At 40.1% G+C, this 22,531-nt stretch overlaps 1 non-coding gene across 1 annotated transcript; it reads right to left on the reverse strand.

Annotated features, from left to right (window-relative positions):
• Window positions 1-5,983: 5,983 nt before the first annotated feature.
• TRNAE-CUC (transfer RNA glutamic acid (anticodon CUC)) lies at window positions 5,984-6,056 on the reverse strand. Its single transcript has one exon. It is a non-coding gene; the product is annotated as a tRNA-Glu (tRNA).
• Window positions 6,057-22,531: the final 16,475 nt, after the last annotated feature.

Below are 22,531 nucleotides of genomic sequence, written 5' to 3' on the forward strand. Positions count from 1 at the left end.
GGCAGACTATAGTCCATGGAAGCAGACACGACTGAGTAAGCACAGCACAGTGCATCCCTTCCATCTCTACCAAGGGTCCCCATTGGTAGAACCAGCCAGAAGCCAGAAGGCATGGGAGCACTTGGATGTAACAGCTGGTCAGTCACATAGGACAGAACCAGAACCAGGACATTTTTCTGTTGGGGTAAGGACAAAGCAACCCAACGGAGTCATCCATTCTGGGCAACTTCCTGTTTTATGGATGAATTTCCACTGGCTTCCATCTCTCAGCTCAGTGTTCTCACTGTGGTACAATATCCCTTTCATATAGGTTCCTTACAATTTCCTTTAGTCACTCCTTTTCAGCTCAGACTTGGAGTTCTCGTAGGAAGTGATGCAGTTGGTATTCCTACAGCCAAGGATTTGTTGCCCCTAATTACTAGTCTTTAAGACTACTTAGTATTCTTTGGTTCTTTTTCTAATACATGATAACACATCACCCCAGTATTAGGAAGATTATTATAGTCATGCACCCTCAGAGTATTTCCAGGTGCTAACTCTGCCACTTACTAGGAGCTTGAACCTAGACAAGTCACTAACCCCTCTGAGCCTTTTTTCTCCATCTGTAAAATGAGTTCATTCCTACATGCTCTCTTGTTAAACATGCACTATATAAAAGTTTGTTATTACATAAGCTTTCTATAATTAAGTGATACAGGCTGTGTGATGTGTCAGATGTTCATCTGGTCCATAATGTGCATTGGCAGTTGTAGAGTTCAACTTAGGGGTCATTGGCTATCTGTTGAAATAAATTAGTGGCAAGATTGAGCTTAGCATTCTATAGAACTAAAATAAATATTTACTTTTGCAATAAATACATAACCTAATAACTAGAGACTAAAAATCTAAACTAATGAAAAGAAGTGTAAATTCAGGTTTTATGATCATATAATACCCATTTTGCAAGTACCTCTAAAACCTTTATCTATCCTGGACATTTTTTAAATCCTCTTGTTCTCTATAGCAGAGGTTCCAGTAGTTAAAATAAATGGAAGCAGTATTATTTACTCTCCAAAAAATCATTGTCCCTTTGAGCCACTACATGTAAAGCTCGGATCCACATCTGGAGAGTAGGAAAAACATTGAGAATATTTTAAACTATCTCCCAGCCACTAATGGGGCTGCTAATTCAAAGTAAGTAAGATGTACAAGAGAAACTTATTTTTCTGTTTAGAAGTTATGCAAAATTAGAACTGCAAGCAACTTTCAACATCATAAGGGGCATCCAATAAGGGATTCTCCACATTCCATTTTAGAACAAAAAATCAGTTTTGGAGCCAACCAATCTTGGCTTAAGTTCAGACTCTGCCCTTTAGCAGCTCTGTGACTTGGTAAGAGTTTTACTGTAGCTCTCTAAACTTCATTTTACATATACTGAAATTAAAAATACATCTCAAGGTTGAGGAGTATTGTGAAGATTCTGTGAGATAGTAAATGCATTCTTGCATCTGTGTAAAATATTGCCATTCTTATTGATGAGGTACCAATGAGGCCCACATCCTTGACTGTGTGTTGAATTTGTCCTTTGCATTAAGTGAAAGTGAAAGTCGTTCAGTCATGTCTGACTCTTTGCGACCCCATGGACTACATAGTTCATGGAATTCTCCAGGCCAAAATACTGTAGTGGATAGCCTTTTCCTTCTCCAGGGGATCTTCCCAACCCAGGGATCAAACCCAGGTCTCCTGTACTGCAGGTGGTTTCTTTACCAGCTGAGCCACAAGGGAAATATACGTTATATTTAAAGAGAAACTTTAAATATATATTGTACTCTTTTAAAAATATTCCTAATCATTCAAAATATTCCTAAATATATTTAAATATATGTTTATCCTTCTTGTACAAATTATGTGAGAAATATAAGGTGTATTTTCCTTAAACACGTAGGTTTCTAATTTGAAAAAGAAAACTGTCTAGCAGATAAAATGTAATGGGCAGATCCGTTACACTACACTGAAAACATAAGTTTGGTGCTTAGTTTTCACCTTTCATCTTGCTATCATAAAATAAAGTCTTCCTTATTCTCCATTTTAGAAGGCAAAGGAAAGCAATCAGCTAAAAGCCAAAACTTCTGGGAAATAAACTTGTATACAATTATATATACTAATTTTGGAAACTGAAGCAAGAAGAAGCTGGACTGTAAATCTTAGGAAACTTGTCACTGTTTTAGCAATAAATAGGTTAAAATTCTTTTTAATTAACACTCAACACAAATGTTCTTGATGCTATGTGGAAACTGCAGAGACTGATATCTGTCTTATGGACCATATTTCTCTTATTCAACTAGTATGTATTCAGCACCTATTGTGTGCTAAGTGCTGTGTTTGAGGTTTAAGTTAGAACAATATCGGTTAAGAAATATCTGCCTTCTGTGAGGTTCAGATGGGAGGTACAGATGCATAAATATGTTCATAATAGAGGTAAATAACAGAGACCATTAGAGAGCACCTGATCTAGACTTGGAGGAGCTACATGGATTTCCACAGAAGAATCTAGCAGGACTGAAAGCCAAGCTAAGGAGGGGCAGCACGGTGAGGGTAGCATCTGAAGATTACATCTGAAGATTGGGTGTTTTGGGGAGAAAAACACCCAACTGCATGACTTGTCTTACTTTAATTCATGATAACAAATTGCAGATGGGCACTTAGGTAGTGGTACTGCCTGAGGATATTTTCTAGTATATGTTTTTCTCTTCCTCTGGACAACCATTTCATACCACTTTCTTGCAGACCTCTCCATCCATCACATCTCCATCTAGTTCTAGCTGATACCTTGACTCATACATCAGTGACAAAATAGAAGTGTTCTTCCCACACCAAAGCCATCCACAGACCTGCTCATATCCTTCCTTCCTTGTTAGCATGGATGAACACTCCTGGCAGCAAACATGGTCTGATCCTTCTATTTGATCTCTGTAACCCTTGTATCCTCTAGATCTCACCCTGCAGATACTATCTTTCACCTATATGTGAGTGTCTTCCTTGCTCCTGAATCATTCTTACCACGTTAACGTGGTGTATATCTGCTAGCAGTAAAATAATAACACTCCTTTTATCCTGTATCATCATCACACAGCCCCATTTATCTGCTCCTCTTCTCAGCAAAACTGTTTCAGTTCAGTTCAGTCACTCAGTCATGTCCTACTCTTTGTGACCCCATGGACTGCAGCACGCCGGCCTCCCTGTCCATCACCAACTTCCAGAGCCTGCTCAAACTCATTTCCATTCAGTCGGTGATGCCATCCAACCATCTCATCCTCTGTCACCCCCTTCTCCTCCCGCCTTCAATCTTTCCCAGCATCAGGGTCTTTTCCAATGAGTCAGCTCTTTGCATCAGGTGGCCAAAGTATTGGAGTTTCAGCTTCAGCATCAGTCCTTCCAATGAATATTCAGTATTGATTTCCTTTAGGATGGCCTGGTTGGATCTCCTTGCAGTCCAAGGACTCTCAAGAGTCTTCTCCAACACCACAGTTCAAAAGCATCAATTCTTTGATGCTCAGCTTTCTTTATAGTCTACCTCTCACATCCATACATGACCACTGGAAAAACCATAGCTTTGACTAGACAGAGCTTTGTTGGCAAAGTAATGTCTCTGCTTTTCAATATGCTGTCTAGGTTGGTCTAGACAAAATCTAGATAAGTTTTCTTCCAAGGAGCAAGCAAAACTGTGTAAGGGATCTTACACAGTTTTGGTCACCACTTCCTCTTCTTGCCTTTTCCCATAGCCCAGGCAGCACGAATTTCCGTCACCCCTACTCCCCTACTCCTTTTCATTGTCACCAGTGGCCTGCATGTAGCTGAATCCAGAGGTCACTTCTTAAGCCTCATTTTACTTTTCTTACTGGCAGTCTTCAACAGAATTGACACCCCCACTCTCTTGAACCACTTGCCTCTCCTCACTCTAGGGTACCACTCTTCCAGCTTTCTTCCTTCCCCACTGGCTTCCTCTGCTGCTATTCCTCCTCTCCTTGGGCCTGAAGTTGCCCTTTCCACCTCTCTCTACATCATTCTCTCCAAGGGTTTTCTTTCTTGCTGTTGCTTTTTTTTTTTTTTTTTTTTTCTTTTGGGTGCTCTGTGTGGCATGCAGGATGCAGGATCTTAGTTCCCTTACCAGGGATCAAACATGTGCTCTCTATATGGGGAGCATGGCGTCCTAACCACTGGCCTCCTAGGGAAGTCCCATTACTGCTGTTGCTTTAAATACATTTAAATCTATCTTTAAATACATCTCATTACTGCTGTTGCTTTAACTATATCTCTGTCTTCAATTCTTACCTGGAAGTCCAGACTCCTGATTTCTATTCCATGTTAACATCTCTCCCCGTCAACCCATGAGCAACTTAAATTTAGCATGAATAAAACAAAATGGGTAATCACTTAGGGCTCCTTTATTTTCTCATATGCAGTAATTAGCCCTAACTTTTAAATTAATTTCTTCATTTCTCAAGGTAAAAATTTAAGCATCATCCTAGATGTCTCTCTATACCTTCTCACCTCTCTTAAACCCATGGGCTCAGAAAGACCAGTTTACCTTGAAAATATATCTTAACATGTACACTTTTCTTCATTGTCAGTAATGATAATATTAATAATAATAAAATATGTGCTCACTACGTTCTAGAGAAGAAGGGAGAAAAAGGGAATGTTGCTGGCAGCAAGAAGAATGGTGATCTGAGAAGGAGAAGATCTGAGAGGTCAGAATGAGCAGAAACTAAAAGGGAAACCTGGGAGGAAGACGTAAGACTGGAGAAGGAAGTCCTATGAATATTCTTCAAGGTTTTGAACCTTGTCCTTAGAGATATGGGGGGTCATCGAATGATGTTAGTCAGGGAAATAAGATGATTAATTTACACCTGATTTACAGAAATCATTCTGTTCAAATCCCTTTTTCATACATGGTATAAACTTAAACCTCAGGTTTGCAGGGGCCAAATGATAGCAGAGTCTCAATTTTATACCCAGTTAATTGGATTTTACATAGTACATTTCCTACTGCTTCTTAATTTCAAAGGAATGTGCTTTAATCCCAGAAAATCTTATTGAAAAATATCCTTTGATGTGAAGTGTATAAAAGGGGTTTTCATATCTTATCATATAAAAAGTAGTTCAAAAGAATCGTTTGCATAAAACACTTTTCTCCTTTAAGAGCAGAATATTTTCAGCCAACAATTTATCTAAGTGTTTCCCTGCTGTTTTCAAACATCAAAACTTCAATTGACTTTAAAAAAAAATACTTATTTTATTTATTTATCCACTTGCTGTGCCGAGTCTTAGTTGTGGCATGTGGGGTCTTCCATCCTCGTTTCAGCAGGCCAGGTCTTGTGGTTGCAGCATGAGGGATCGTTAGCTGTGGCATATGAACCCCCAGTTGCAACATGTGGGATCTAGTTCCCTGCTGCTGCTGCTAAGTCACTTCAGTCATGTCTGACTCTTTACAACCCCATAGACGGGAGCCCACCAGGCTCCACCGTCCCTGGGATTCTCCAGGCAAGAACACTGGAGTGGGTTGCCATTTCCTTCTCCAATGCATGAAAGGGAAAAGTGAAAGTGAAGTTGCTCAGTTGTATCTGACTCCTAGTGACCCCATGGACTGCAGCCTACCAGGCTCCTCCATCCATGGGATTTTCCAGGCAAGAGTACTGGAGTGGGGTGCCATTGCCTTCTAGTTGCCTGACCAGGGATCAAACTGGGCCCCCCTGCATTGGGAGTGTGGAGTCCCAGCCACTGGACCACCAGCAAAGTCCCCAAGTGACTTTTAAAAATAAGGCATAATCCTGGATTTGCCTGAGATTTTTGCCCATTAAGGAATCCTGCCAATATTCTCTTAAGGGCGTCTTCAGTTCACTTTTACAATTCTTTTATTATACTCTTTAATCTAGAACATATTCTTTTTTTTTTTTAAAGTTTGTTTATTTATGTCCCACCACACACTTTACAGGATCCTTAGTTCCCCAACCAGGGATTGAACTCGGGTCCTCAGCAGTGAGAGTGCTGAGTCCTAACTACTGGACCACCAGGGAATTCCCTATTCTTGCAGTCCAATGGTTTTCAAACTTTTGGGGTTTCAGAAACACACTGAGAACTTATTTAAAATAAAGATTCTTGACTTCACCCAAAGGGATTCTGATTCATGAGTCAGGTGTAGGCCTTGAAATATTTCAACAAGCTTCCAGGTGATTCTAAGGCAGGTAGTCTGAGGGGTTCACACTAAAAACCCCACCTTAGGAAAAGCCTTGTAGTGAAGTGAAGTGAAGTCGCTCAGTCGGGTCCGACTCTTTGCAACCCCGTGGACTGTAGCCCACCAGGCTTCTCCATCCATGGGATTCCCCAAGCAAGAATACTGGAGTGGGTTGCCATTTCCTTCTCCAGGGGATCTTCTGCACCCAGGGATCGAACCCAGGTCTCCCGCATTGCAGGCTTATGCTTTAACCTCTGAGCCACCAGGGAAGCCCCTTGATGGCTTTACTTACAAAAAGAAAAAAAAATAAAAAGGTTTCCCCCTTTGAGATAAAAGTCAGTATTTCTAGCCAAAGATAAGGAAAACAAAGGTCACAGCAGCCTGTGCTGTGGATGCACATTCTGGAATGGGCTCAGCACAGCAACTCTTTACGATTTCATGGGCTGTAGCTTACCAGGCTCTTCCATCCATGGAATTTTTCAGGCAAGAGTACTGGAGTGGGTTCCTTCTACTCCCCCAAACCTGTGCTTTCCTTCTAACCCTCCCCATAGCTTTCAATTCCAGTGGAGTCCATAATTCTTCATTAAGATGCCCACTGGTCTATAGAATATTAGAAAAAATATTAAGCCCATAACTATAAGAGTTTCTTAAATCCAGAGAATTACTATGTGATAGATACTGTTAATTAAGGCTAACTTTGGCCTTCAAGAGCCATCTTTTGTTTGATTTTTACAACATGTAGGAAAGCATACTTTTATACACAGTGTATCTGAATCTCTTTAATAATATGATTCTATTGCACATAATCTATCAAAAGGGATTTTATAACTCAAGAAGTTAAGCATATTAATAAAACAAAACAACAACACTTTTAATCCAGAAGCCCCTGGTTCTAAACCAGTCTCCAATCAACTTACCGAAAATTCTTGTTCAAATCATTTTACACCTCTGTGCTTTGGGATTTCTATATAAATGGAGGAAGTATTTAATCCTGTATATAGTTACAAAGCACACAGAGGTCCTCAGATCAAAGACAAATACAATTCAAAGACAGCTTTAGTAACCCAAAGAATCTGGAGCACTTAGCATAGAATTGTTGGGCTTTCTTGCTAGAAAACATCCTCTGAATTGAATCTGAAAGTTAATAAATCACCTTTAACCTGTTTCTGGGAGCGGATGTTAAGGACAGAGCTAAGATTTTTTTTCACTCACCTAAAGAATGTAAATTCATTCACCTATTTCTTAATGGTCCCAAGGACCTAACAAAAGGAAGACTCACCTTCCCTTCATTGGTCAGTTTCTGAATTAGTGCAAGCAGTGACTGATGAACAGCCTGAAGCACACCGTAAAAATGGTTATTATGTAAGGTGGTAGCCACTTGGCTTTACTTAGATCATCCCAAACCCATTTCCCTCCCCTGTTTCAAATCTTCCAGAATGAAAAGACACTAGAAACATGTGTTCTGGTTAAATATAGTGCACTGAAGACATGAATTAATGACTCCCCACCAGGAAACTCCAAATGACAATGAGTGTGGAAACAGGGGCATAAGTAAACAAGTCAGAGAGGATAAAAAACAACAGGTACGAGACATCCACCACTAATCTAAGCCACTTATCCAACAAATATAAATGGAACTTCTCAGGTAAGACAGAGTTCAAAACTACAAAATTTGATATATATAATTTTCAAATTACTGGCAGAACAATATTATCTTGGATATCCCCAAGGTACTAAGAAAATGGCCTGTTTCAGACTCCTCTCTAAATCTTCACAACCATAATCTTATTTCTCTAAATTTAAAATGTCCTTTTTTCATGTTTTAACACTTTACATCAGGATATATCTTTCACATTGTCTGATTGTTTTCTTTCTTTGAAAATTGCTATTAAATCCATATAGCCATATAGCTGATGATATCATAAAATAAAGGAAGAAAACAAAAGTTTCAGAAAAAGCTCCCTAGCTTTAGAGTTGAAATTAGAGATGAACAACAGGTGTTCAACATCCCCACAAACTTTGTCCACTTTTCCCAGGCACATCAGCACCACATGCTTAACTATGGCTCGTGGGTGGGTACATGTCTAAGCCACTCCATGGTGGGAACTCCCTTTATCTCTAGCATCTAACCCAATGCCCAGCATGTGGTAGGTGCTCAAGAAATTCATCTTGGAAATTTCATGTATGAACATGAATCAGCATCCTGACACGATCTTACCTCTGGCCTATTGGTATGACTATGGTAACCCACGGCATCTCTCTGGGTCTGTTTGCTTAGCTACAAAATGAGTTTGGATAAACATTATCCTCAATGGTGAAAAATTGAAAGCATTTCCCCTAAAGTCAGGAACAAGACAAGGGTGTCCACCTTCACCGCTACTATTCAACATAGTTCTGGAAGTTTTGGCCACAGCAATCAGAGCAGAAAAAGAAATAAAAGGAATCCAAATTGGAACAGAAGAAGTAAAACTCTCACTGTTTGCAGATGACATGATCCTCTACATGGAAAACCCTAAAGACTCCACCAGAAAATTACTAGAGCTCATCAATGAATATAGTAAAGTTGCAGGATATAAAATCAACACACAGAAATCCCTTGCATTCCTATACACTAATAATGAGAAAGTAGAAAAAGAAATTAAGGAAACAATTCCATTCACCATTGCAACGAAAAGAAAAAAATACCTAGGAATATATCTACCTAAAGAAACTAAAGACCTATATATAGAAAACTATAAAACACTGATGAAGGAAATCAAAGAGGACACTAATAGATGGAGAAATATACCATGTTCATGGATCAGAAGAATCAATATAGTGAAAATGAGTATACTACCCAAAGCAATTTACAAATTCAATGCAATCCCTATCAAGCTACCAGCCATATTTTTCACAGAACTAGAACAAATAATTTCAAGATTTGTATGGAAATACAAAAACCTCGAATTGCCAAAGCAATCTTGAGAAATAAGAATGGAACTGGAGGAATCAACTTGCCTGACTTCAGGCTCTACTACAAAGCCACAGTCATCAAGACAGTATGGTACTGGCACAAAGACAGACATATAGATCAATGGAACAAAATAGAAAGCCCAGGGATAAATCCACACACATATGGACACCTTATCTTTGACAAAGGAGGCAAGAATATACAATGGAGTAAAGACAATCTCTTTAACAAGTGGTGCTGGGAAAACCGGTCAACCACTTGTAAAAGAATGAAACTAGATCACTTTCTAACACCGCACACAAAAATAAACTCAAAATGGATTAAAGATCTAAATGTAAGACCAGAAACTATAAAACTCCTAGAGGAGAACATAGGCAAAACACCCTCTGACATACATCACAGCAGGATCCTCTATGATCCACCTCCCAGAATTCTGGAAATAAAAGCAAAAATAAACAAATGGGATCTAATTAAAATTAAAAGCTTCTGCACAACAAAGGAAACTATAAGCAAGGTGAAAAGACAGCCTTCTGAATGGGAGGAAATAATAGCAAATGAAGCAACTGACAAACAACTAATCTCAAAAATATACAAGCAACTTATGCAGCTCAATTCCAGAAAAATAAACGACCCAATCAAAAAATGGGCCAAAGAACTAAATAGACATTTCTCCAAAGAAGACATATGGATGGCTAACAAACACATGAAAAGATGCTCAACATCACTCATTATTAGAGAAATGCAAATCAAAACCACAATGAGGTACCACTTCACACCAGTCAGAATGGCTGTGATCCAAAAATCTGCAAGCAATAAATGCTGGAGAGGGTGTGGAGAAAAGGGAACCCTCCTACACTGTTGGTGGGAATGCAAACTAGTACAGCCACTATGGAGAACAGTGTGGAGATTCCTTAAAAATTGCAAATAGAGCTGCCTTATGACCCAGCAATCCCACTGCTGGGCATACACACCGAGGAAACCAGAATTGAAAGAGACACATGTACCCCAATGTTCATCGCAGCACTGTTTATAATAGCCAGGACATGGAAACAACCTAGATGTCCATCAGCAGATGAATGGATAAGAAAGCAGTGGTACATATACACAATGGAGTATTACTCAGCCATTAAAAAGAATTCATTTGAATCAGTTCTGATGAGATGGATGAAACTGGAGCCAATTATACAGAGTGAAGTAAGCCAGAAAGAAAAACACCAATACAGTATACTAACACATATATACGGAATTTAGAAAGATGGCAATGATGACCCTGTATGCAAGACAGGAAAAAAGACACAGATGTGTATAATGGACTTTTGGACTCAGAGGGAGAGGGAGAGGGTGGGATGATTTGGGAGAATGGTATTCTAACATGTATACTATCATGTAAGAATTGAATCGCCAGTCTATGTCTGACGCAGGATACAGCATGCTTGGGGCTGGTGCATGGGGATGACCCAGAGAGATGTTATGGGGAGGGAGGTGGGAGGGGGGTTCATGTTTGGGAACGCATGTAAGAATTAAAGATTTTAAAATTAAAAAAATAAAAAAATAAACTGTTAAAAAAAAATGAGTTTGGATAAGCTCAGCTGCAGGCTCCTTCCAGCTGTAACTATCTCTGAGTAGGACAAGTCATGAGGATGTGGCAAATGGGAAACTACAATGATTTTTTTAAACTTTTCATTTTGTGTTGATATATAGCCAATTAACAATGTTGTGATAGTTTCAGGTGATCAGAGAAGGGACTCAGCCATATATATACATGTAGCCATTCTCCCGCAAACCCCCCTTCCCATCCAGGCTGCCATATAACATTGAGCAGAGTTCCACGTACTATACAATAAGTTGTTTATCCATTTAAAATATAGCAGTGTATATATGACCATCCCACATTCCCTAACTATCCCCTCCCCCTGGCAACCATAAGTTCATTTTCTAAGCCTGTGAGTCTCTTTCTGTTTTGTAAGTAAGTTCATTTGTATTTCTTTTTAGATTCCACATGTAAGAGATGTCATACGATGTTTCTCCTTCTCTGACTTACTTCTCTCAGTATGACACTGTCTAGAGACTACAGTGAGTTTAGAGATCTTCCTTGACATGTGTGTTGGTCATGAAGGTAATGCATTTGATAAATGTTATGGGCTGAACATATGCCTCCACTCCCATTTATGTGCTGAAGTCCTAACTCTCAGTACCTCAGGATGTGTCTATATTTGTAGACAGAAACTTTAAAGGGATAATTAAGGTTAAAGGAGGTCATACCAGTAGATTCTAATCCAATCAGACCTGTGTCTCTATAAGAAGAGATGAGAACACACACAGAGAGAGATCCTGTGAAGACCCAGGCAGAAGATGGCCAGTGACAAGCCAAGGTCTTAGAAGGAACCAACCTTGCCAACACCTGGTTCTCAGACTTCCAGCCTCCAGAATTGTGAGAAAATGAATTTTTGCTGTTTAACACAATCTGCGGTTCTTTGTTACGATGACCCTAGCAAACTAATACGGTAATATTTGCTAAACATTAATTGTATAGGAAGGGAAAAGTATTTCCCACACTTTGGGATGTCTCCCATCTCTGTCCCCACACCTCACAACTGCTGTTTAAATGGGAGTCCTTCTATTCCAAGGAACTCAGCAACACTACATTGTAGCACTTGCAAACTATTTGACATATGGAGGCTCTCTTTGTGTCTTATAGCTAATTTGTATAACTTTACTTAAGTCAATAGGCAGCTGTTTCATCCTGCAAAAGTCTTGAACAACTTTTATCTAACACTGTTATAGAAAATTCATAACAGAGAACTGGAGGTGGCAAATTATGGCCCCTGGTCAAATCTGCCTGTTTTAGTAAATACAGTTTTCTTGGAACACAGCTGTGCCCTTTCGTTTACATGGTGTCACTGGCTGATTTCCTACAACAATGGTAGAGTTCAGGAGAGGTAGGAGACACCATGTGGCCTGCAAATCCTAAAATATTTATTAGTAGGTCCTTTGGAGAAAAGCTTGTGACCTCAGCTCTTGAGAAAAGTAATCAAAAATCACAGTAGCAGTTCCTTTTTTTTTTTTTTTTTGCTGCACCACACGGCTTGTAGAATTTAGTTCCTCTGACCAGGGATTGAACCCACCAGCAGTGAAAATGCAGAGCCCTAACCACTGAACCAGCAGGGAATTCTCAGCAATTCTATTATTAATGATGAAGATAATGGATTTTGCTTCAGTTGAACAAATTGAGTTTATAATAATTTCTTTATTTCTGAGCCCTTTGGTTGGGTGTGCCAAGACTGCTTTTGTTTGGGAGTTGAGAACATTCAATACGTTAAACTACATATAATTACCAATATTTGACAGAGTTTGACCTATAACTATGGCAGCTTCATGTGACTCAATCTAAAACTTCAACCTTCTTCAGCGTGCTCAGTTTCAATTCCTCTTCTTCCTAGTCTTCCAGCTATCTCAGTGGTTCTCAAGCTTGACTACATATTACAGTCACCTGGAGAACTTTCAGAACATTGTTGCTCAGGTCACAGGCACAACTAATTAAAGCAGAGCTTCTAAAAGAGGAGCCCGGTGTTCAGTGCGTTTGGGAAACAGCCCAGCGTGACTCCAGTGTGACTGAGCACATTGAGTTAGGCTTTAGCAGCTCAGAGTTACTAAGAGCTGTTGGCAATACCCAGGTGTTGGGCATTAAGGACTTCTTCCACCGAGATAGAAGAATGGGGGCGACGGAATAAACGACTGATGTTATCACTACTACAAACCTGAACCTGAGTTAAATCACCTGGAGGGCTTGTGAAAACACAGATGCTATGCCCAACTCCCAGAGTTTCTGATTTCTAGGCCTGAGGCCAGGCCCAAGAAGTTGTATTTCTAACAAGGTCCCAGGTGATACTGATGTTTTTGGTTCAGCATTCACACTTTGAGAAACACTATACCATTACAGGGGGCTTCCTTGGTGGCTCAGCAGTAAAGAACTCGCCTGCCAACTCAGGAGATGCAGGTTTGATCCCTGAGTTGGGAAGATCCCTTGTAGAAGGAAATGGCAACCCACTTGCCTGGAAAACCACACAGAGGAGCCTGGAGGGCTACAGTCCATAGGGTCACAAAGAGTCAGACGTGACTAAGGCGACTGAGCACGTACTATTACTGTCTACCATGGCACAAAGCCTAGGTTCTAGTGAGTCCTTTGTGAATGCTTGCTAAACCAGATAAATGGGAGAATTGTGACAGAAGGTACAGTTGATGATTTTTCTCTGTGCTAGAGGCTAAAGATATAGCAATGAATAAGTTAAAAAGCCTCTGTCCTCATGGAGCTTCTGCTCTAGGGAAAATACAGATCTTCAAGAGCAAATATGAGTACTACAAAGGAAAACATGAACTGCTGTAGCAGCACACAGAAATTCTCTGCATACTGGTTCCTAGACCTCTGAAAACCCCTTTTAAATTCCATGTTGCCATGTTCTGTCATCCTGAGGTCAGCTGGAAGAGATACAAGAACACGACACTCAGAGAACAAAAATGAAAGAGAACTGGTGGATAAATTTTTAAAAAGAGCAAAAAAGTGTATTTGACCAGAAGTCAGATCTAGGTTCCTACCTTGGTCTTGTTCCCACTGTATTAGTCAGCTCAGTCTGCCATAACAAAATGCCACAGACTAGATGGCTTAACAGAAATTTATTTTGTTTGAAGTCTGGAGGCTCCTCACAGTCTGGAGGCTGAAAGTCTGAGATCAGGGTGCCAGCATGGTCAGGATTTGGAGGTCCTCTTCCCATCTTATCAATGGCCACCTTCTCATGGGTCCTTCCAAGGCCTTTCAGTGTGTGTACAGGGAGAGAATAAAAGGTCTCTTTATCTTCCTCTTCTGAAAAGGCCACCAAATCCTGTCAGATTAGGACCCTATTCTGAAGACTTCATTTAACCTTAATTAACTCCCAAGAACCCTGTCTGCAAATACAGTCACAAGGGGGCTTAGGGCTTCAACAGATACATTTTATATAAACTTTGAGTGGACATGACTCAGTATATAGCAACCACTGACTACAAATACAGGTTTATAATCAACCATAAAATTACATTGTCTCTAATACATCTGAGATCCTAATACTTCCTAGGAGGAAAAACACAGAGGTATGAGTGATACGGCTCATTTCTCTGCTCCTCTCTCACACATAGAGCTTCTGGGATGCTTGGAATGAGAGATTGTCAGCATTTTTCAGTTGTCTGAGCTGCTTAAGACTATAAAGACCAGAGACTTTCTTCCGTGGTGGTCCAGTAGCTAAGACTCTGCACTTCCAATGCAGGGGGCCTGGGTCTGATCCCTGGTCAGAGAACTAGATCACCCGAGCTACAGCTAAGACCTGGTGTAGCCAAATAAATAAATACATATTTTTTAAAAGACACATTCAGACTCAGATGCTTCAGAGAGCTAGATGGTTATGGGACGTCAAGGCAGTTGTGATGGCCCAATTGCCCTAAGTAGCCTTCTATTCCCAAGGTTCCGTGGCTGTTCTCTCCCAGCCACTCTGGTTCTATAGCTCTTCCCTCCATGAATGTCCAAGCCCTGGTCCACTTTTCTCACAATAGATAGAGCCTCATATTATCTCTCTAACAATAAAATGACATGATTCTTTTGTCCTAGGCTTAATTTTTGAATTATTTTCTGCTGTTATCGGAAACACTCATTTTATAAGCTAGGGTCCAAGTAATCTTGTGCTTGGTGAAATCCATAAATAACAACCACATCTATAATAACCTTAGGTCAAGAAGGAGTTTTCCTTACTCTTCATGCTGTAAGACAGTTGCTCAAGTTCCTCCAGAATTCCCTCTTTCTAGTTCTCTAAACACTCCCCTCTGAATGCTCTCTTGGTAAGCAGTGACATTTGTTTATCTGTTTATCCCCCGAAAGGATGGTTGTGGTTTTAGTCGTGGGGGGAGTCAGTGGGCTTCACTTACTGCAGAAGTTCCCAGCAGCCAGGGTCACGCAGCCACAAAACTCCCCACAAGATTTATAAAAACTCTCTGCATACACTGGAATTTCTGGGCCTCCCAAAGCCATAGATTTCAAATCCATTTGTAAGACTGGTTCCTTTTGGTTCAATACTTGTATTTAATGAATAGAACAAAGTATAAAGTAGCATGTTCCAGGGACCAAAAAAAAAAATCAGTTACCAGCCTATGTGGGCATTATGGTTTTAAAACAATAGTGGATGGATTATTTGTAGGGCCTTTCTTCCAGACTCTTGGCAGCACCTTAACCACTTTTCCTTAACCTCCAGCTGTGTCACTCGTCTGGAGTTGCCTCTCCTCTTTTCTCCAACACTGTGCATGTTTTTTTTGAGCTTTCTGTGCTCAGTGATCTTTACCCTTAATCTCAGGGACCTGGCCCATTTGGCAGAGTCGGGTGTTCTCCTGTCCTTCTATATCCTGTGATTCCATGATTCCTTCCATGGTTTTTTATTTTTGTTTCTATAACTCTTGAGAAGAAAGTCCAAACTTTCTCTAAGAAAGTCCCTTCTTTGAGAAAAGTCTTTCTCTAAGAAGAAAGAAAGACAAAAAAGAAGGAAAGAAGGAAATAAAGGGAAAGAGCCAACACATGACTCAGGATTAGAGCTGCAGTGAAAAAACATCCTCTAGGCCAGTGGGTAGGAGTTGCATTCTTGCCAACCCTTCCTATTAGCAGGCAGGCAATGCCTCCATTCAGACCACGTAAGTCATTTTGAAACTGATTGCAGTTGACTGTTTTATTGGCATCTTCCTTCGAAGCTGGCTTTCAGATCATCAGTGGTTTTGTCTGCAGACCTTGGTGCCAAGGTGAGATGACAAACCTTTGCTCACAAAGCAATGTTCTTAACAGTGTTTTGTCTTGGGCTACAGAACCATCCTTTTAAAGGGGAATACACAAAAACTGGTTGGAGGATGGATAAGAAAGGATAACTGAGTAGATGATATGGTAAAGCAAGTATTATAAAATGTAAATTACAGAATCAAAATGGGTGATTGCTTTAAAATTTTTTCAACTTTTCTGAATGTCTAAAATATTCACAAACCAAAAGTTGGGGGTGGGGAGATGAATACAATTTTAGCAGTGAGGTTAGCCTGAAAGATTATCATAGAGGTGGTTTTTAAATTAAATGTTACATTGCTATAATAATTATTTCTCTATTCAATATTTTCCAAATTAAAAAAATGGATGTTATGGAAGAAGAAAAGTTATTAACATTTTAAAGATCTTAAATGAAACATACTGTCAAATTTCAAACCACTAATTATTTATCGGGCTTCCTAAGTGGCTCAGTGGTAAAGAATCCAATGCAGGAGACCCAGGTTCTATCCCTGGGTCAGGAAGATCCCCTGGAGAAGGAAATGGAGATTCCCACTCCAGTATTCTTGCCTAGAAATCCCATGGACAGAGGAGCCTGGTGAGCTACAGTACATGGGTTGCAAAAGAGTTAGACATGACTGAAGAAACTAAAAAACAACAGCGATCATTTATTAACATGTGGGAAAAGCCTGGGTTTGGGTGTCAGATGGTAATGGGAAAATAACATACCAGTATCATTAAACCAAGTGACTTAATCTCTCAGAGCCTTGTATCCTTATGCATAAAATGAGCTGGGAGGGCAGGAGTGAAGAATAATGCCCACATCTTACAATTTAAAAGTTATAAATGTTACTTAGAAAAAGAAATCCACTATTAGCATCACAAAAACTAAAGTGACATTTATGTTTTTCAGATATTTTAGACACCATCCCTCCCCTCCACCTGCCCCCCCACCCCCCCAGTTGGCCAATGCTATGTAATGTAATAGCACTGCTGGAGCCTTTGGGAAGCTTAGACATTCAGGAGACTTTTAATTAAACACTTCATTTTTCTTCTGGAGCTTACTACACATTTAATGTGTGGTTGTTGTTTTTTTTTTTCACTTTTAGAGAAAAAAAGAGGGAAATAAAATATTGTGATGTTTAGCTGTAGTTCTTAAGTAAATTACCCAGAATCTATGTGTATCTATCACAGAAAGAAAATTTTGCACATTATTGAAACAAATGAAATATTTTTGCAAAGCTCCTGAAGGATATCTTTGTCCCAGATCCCTATGTAATATTACTACTAAAGAACAGGGAGTGACTTGCCCTTTTAACCTGCCTCAGAAGAGAAATAGAATTATGATAGTATAACAAAGCAACTCCAAATTTAGTGTCTTTAAATAACAGCCGCTATTTTTTTTTCCTTGGGAACCTATGCTTCTGCTGATCTCAGCTGTGCTTCCTCAAGCACCTAAAATCCAGCTCTGTTTCTGGATTTGGCTGCATGGGATACAGGACTTGTTCACTTGTGGTTCCAGAAAGTTCCAAAAGAGCAGGCCAGCAGGCACAGTCTCTGGAGACCAGGCACGATGTCACCTCTTTCACATTCTATTGATCAAAGCAAGTCACAAGTTCAGCTGAGAGTCAGGGAGAGGGAAAATAGGCCCCCCATCTTGACGGGAAGGGCTACAAAGTCACATTGCAAAGAGAGCCAAATAATTGTAGCCACCTTTGCAATCTATCAAAGCAACCAACACATCCATCACTTTTACCCTGAAAAATGCTGCTGAAAGTGTCAGGATATCTTCCTCTTTAAAGAGGATATGAAGTCATGAACCAAATCCTCTGCTTTAGGACTGACGATCAAAAGTTGAGAGCCCTAGCTATGAAAACTCAATGTGCTCCCATCTGCCAGAATGGCTACTGTCAGAAAGACAAGGAATAAGTGTTGGCAAGAATGTGGAGAATAGAGAACTCAAGTGCACTGTTGGTGGGAATGTAAATTGGTGAAACCACTGTTAAAACAAACAAATAAACAAACAAAAAAAACCCCAGCATAGAAGTTCCTCAAAAAATTAAAAATAGAGCTATCGTATGATCCAGCAATTCTACTCTTCGATATAAATCCCAAGAAAATGAAAACACTGATTTGAAGATACATGAACTCCAATATTCACAGCAGCATTACTTGCAGTCATCAAGATATGACAGAAAGTTAACTGTCCATGAACCAATGAATGGATAAAGAAGATGTGGGGTGTGTGTGTGTGTGTGTGTGTGTGTGTGTGTGTGTATAATGGAATTTTACTCAACCATAAAAGAGAATGAAATTTTACCATTCTACCAACATGGATAGACCTGGAGAGTATTATGTTTAGTGAAACAAGTCAGACAGAAAAAGATAAATCCTGTGTGTTTTTCTCTTATATGTAGAATCTGAAAAATAAAACAAATGAACAAATATAGCAAAACAAAAGCAGACACAGAGAACAAACTAGCTGTTAGCAGAGGGGAGAGGACTAGGGGGACAGGCAAGACTGGTGAAGGGGATTAAGAAATACAAACTACTTTGTATAAAATAAGTAAGATACAAGGACATAATGTATACCCCAGGGACTATAGACAATATTTTATAATTACATTATATGGGATATAATCTATAGAAATATCAAATCACTATGTTGTACACCTAAAACTATGATACTATTGAAAGTCAACTATACTTCAACTGAAAAATAATGTGATGATATCTGGATATTTTATATTACTTTAGATAGAGATTAATAAGCAATAGATAGCCTTATGGCTAGTCTCTGAGTCTCCTGATGTCATGAAATTGATGTCTTGATGTCATGGTTTATCTTTTAATAATCAAAATTAGATCTAATGCAGAAAATAGGATTATACCTGCTTTAGAGAAAGCAATGGCAACCCACTCCAGTACTCTTGCCTGGAAAATCCCATGGACAGAGGAGACTGGTAGGCTGCAGTCCATGGGATCACTAAGAGTTGGACACGACTGAGCAACTTCACTTTCACTTTTCCCTTTCATGCATTGGAGAAGGAAATGGCAACCCACTCCAGTGTTCTTGCTTGGAGAATCCCAGGGACAGGGGAGCCTGGTGGGCTGCCATCTATGGGGTCGCACAGAGTCAGACACGACTGAAGCGACTTAGCAGCAGCAGCAGCAGCAGACACAAAAGTTATCTTTAAGAGTTTGCCAGCACGTTAACGTACATGTTACAGGGTGTACTCCATCAGGGTCTTGAAAAATGGTTTTTCCCTAGGTGAGATTGTGAAAGGCCTGGGATGCCTGTTTTCCACAGGTCTCATCTCATGAGCAGTATTTGCATGGAATCTTCTGGATTGCTTTAGCTAGAAACAATCTTTCTCCCCTCCCATGCAAAACATTTTATTTTTATCTCTTTTAACACAAATTTTTCTATTATCTTTTACATACATAGCTCTTCTTCCTCACAAGACTTTCACATCTTTTTGTATTCATCTTTGAGTCTCTCATAGTACTTTATAACATACCTCCTTGATATTAGAGCATACGCGTGTACTCAATTGCTTCAGTCATGTCTGACTCTGCGACCCTATGTAGCACACCAGGTTCCTCTGTCCATGGGATTCTCCAGACAAGAATACTGGAGAGGATTGCCCTGTCCTTCTCCAGGGGGTCTTCCTGACCCAGGCACTGAACCCATGTCTCCTATGTTTCCTGCATTGCAGGCGGGTTCTTTACCCACTGAGCCACCATGCTACTGCTGCTGCTGCTGCTGCTAAGTCACTTCAGTTGTGTCCAAATCTGTGCGATCCCATAGACAGCAGCCCACCAGGCTCCTCCGTCCCTGGGATTCTCCAGGCAAGAACACTGGAGTGAGTTGCCATTTCCTTCTCCAATGCATGAAAGTGAAGAGTGAAAGTGAATTTGCTCAGTCATGTCTGACTCTTAGCGACCCCATGGACTGAGCCACCATAGCAAGGCTGTTAATTAGTTGTACTGGGCATTCATGGCTGGAATCCACTCTGAATGCTCAGTAGCCATGCTGTACCATTGATAAGCACACACACACACATTTAATTAAAGAATCTGTGGGCAGTGAATGCATCATTATAAGGGATTATCTACTCCAAAATGCCTTTCTACCAAAACATAACTAAATCCTATATAAATTTATACAAACATAATTTTTAAAGAACTTTTTAGTCTCACAAGAAAGTAAATGAAATCTCCAAACCTTCCACAAAACTCAAAGGAGACATAAGATGAAGAAGCGTAGCAGACAAAAATCCAAACAGTGAGCTGCAAATATCTCCAAAAGCTGAGGTTGCCCTAGGAGAAACTACACATCCCAGCTGTGAAAGTTTCCACATTAATCCAAGACCCTCAAAGAGGCTGAAGTGCTTCTAAGTTGGTAGCCATGGTGGACAGAATTCCAAAGATGACCTCTCCCTCAGGATGTCTGTGCCCTAGTTGTTCAATCGCACGTTCACCTAGGTGTTGCTCTGAAAGGATTTTGCAGCTGCCATTAAAGCCCCAAGTCAGAGATTCTATGGGTGGGCTGGACCCAGACACGTAAGCCCTTTAAAAGCAGAGAATTTTCTCCAGAAAGTAGCAAAAGAGGAAGTCAGAAAATGTGATGGGGATTTACACTCCTTGTTGGCTTTGCAGATAGAGCAGGGCCTCATGCCAGGGCCAGAGAGAAGTCGCTAAAAGCTGAGAAAGGCCTCCACCTGACAGCCAGCAAGGAAATGAGAACCCCTAAGCAACTGAATTCTGCCAACAGCCTGATTCTGCTTGGAAGCAGATTCTTGCCCAGAACCCCCAGATAAAGCTGACTTGGGCCAACACCTTGACTTCAGCCTGTGAGGCCCTAAGCAGAGAACTCAGTCAGAACCTCCTAAACTGCTGACCGCATAACTGTGAGCTAATAATTAGGCATTGCTTGAGGTTGCTAAGCTTGTGGTAATCTGTTGTGCAGCAACATATGACTCTGTAGTTTAAAGGTGTGAAGTTTAAAGAGGAGAGGGAATATGAGTACTCTATTCTTGAGAGCTGGGTATAAGGAACACTGTCATCAGGCAAAACCAAGTTTCAGTTAAGGCGCAGAGGTGGAGGCAGCCTTAACGTTTGCCATATGCTGTCAAAATGAGAAGATGATGTGTTCAACAGAAAGATGCTGACAGGCACCATTATCAAGTGTAGGGTCTGACTTGCACTCCTTTCTTTTTTTCTCTCTTTCTTTCTTTTGTAAAATCAAGCGATAGGCAAATAGAAGTTTACTTATTATAAAGATAGTTTTTCTGTTGATTTCTTTCAGTTTTATTGAGATATAATTGACACACAGCACTTCAGCATAGCAATTTGACTTCCATACATAATGAAATGATACCTCAGTAAGTTCAGTGAACATCCATTTTCTCAAATAGATATATTAAAGAAAACTAAAAAAAACATTTTTTTTCTTATGGTAAGAATGCCTAGGATTTATTCTCAACAATTTTCCCACATAAAATACAGCATATTATAACATTTAATATGTTGTACATGACATCCTTAGTACTTATTTATCTCCTAACTGGAAGTCTGTACATTTTGGCTGCCTTCATCCAATTCACCCTCTCTACCACTCCAAAGATGGGTTTTCATAAAGCAGAAGATAACACAGTCAGAGGGAAATAAAGTTTCCCAGATCCCCAAAAGTTTCCCAACTTTTGTTGGGAAACAATTTAGGGACATTTACCTACAACTGTAGAAGATGACTGCCATCTTAGAGTGGCTCTGCTTACCAAGGTCAAGGAACTAGTGCAAAATGATCCCAGAACATTCTTGAGTGTTTTCCGTAAGATGATGGTATTTCAAAGTAAATGTCCCAAGGGAACCCGTCTTAGACTCAGCTGCTGGCTGATCTGACATCCACACCCAGAGGGGCTTCTGTGACAGAGGGGCCCCTGAAAGGGCTCAGAGAATAGAGTATGAGGCGCATGTGAGCACAGGTCCAGGACTAAAACACACCTGTAGGTATTTACTGGATGCTGCCACTATGGGCCTGAGAATGTTAGGCTGCTTAATCTTCCTAACACAATGGACTGTGTGTAGCATGAGGACAGGGCTGCTGAAGGGTGCAGAGTAGAGAGAAGACAGGAGCTTGCCCAGCTGTCCTGAGAAGAATTTTTTTTTCCATTTGGACACATGGCAGAACTGATAAAATATGCAAAATCAGGTAAGTGAATTATGGAGCATAAGTTGTAATTTCTCTGATCTTGCAGCAGCATAAAATTCTATCAGAGAAGTACTATTACTTAGGTGATCCTCAGGGCCAGATGATAGTTCAAGGATACCATCTTTCTCTGTTCTGCCCACTTGTTTTCAGGACCTCTCTGTTCGTGGGGACATTTGCACAGCTACAAGTAGGTGCTCCACTTGGCATGTACTATTTTTTTTTTTGCTTCCTTATTTATTGACTTTATAAGCTGTGATTTTGTATATGTGTTTACTTGGGAAAAAATCCAAACAGAAGAGTCCTGGTTATTGTTTTTCTCACACATGTCTAAAGGAT

The sequence above is a fragment of the Ovis aries genome, chromosome 8, assembly GCF_016772045.2.
Source record: "Ovis aries strain OAR_USU_Benz2616 breed Rambouillet chromosome 8, ARS-UI_Ramb_v3.0, whole genome shotgun sequence".
NCBI classification, from domain to species: Eukaryota; Metazoa; Chordata; class Mammalia; order Artiodactyla; family Bovidae; genus Ovis; species Ovis aries.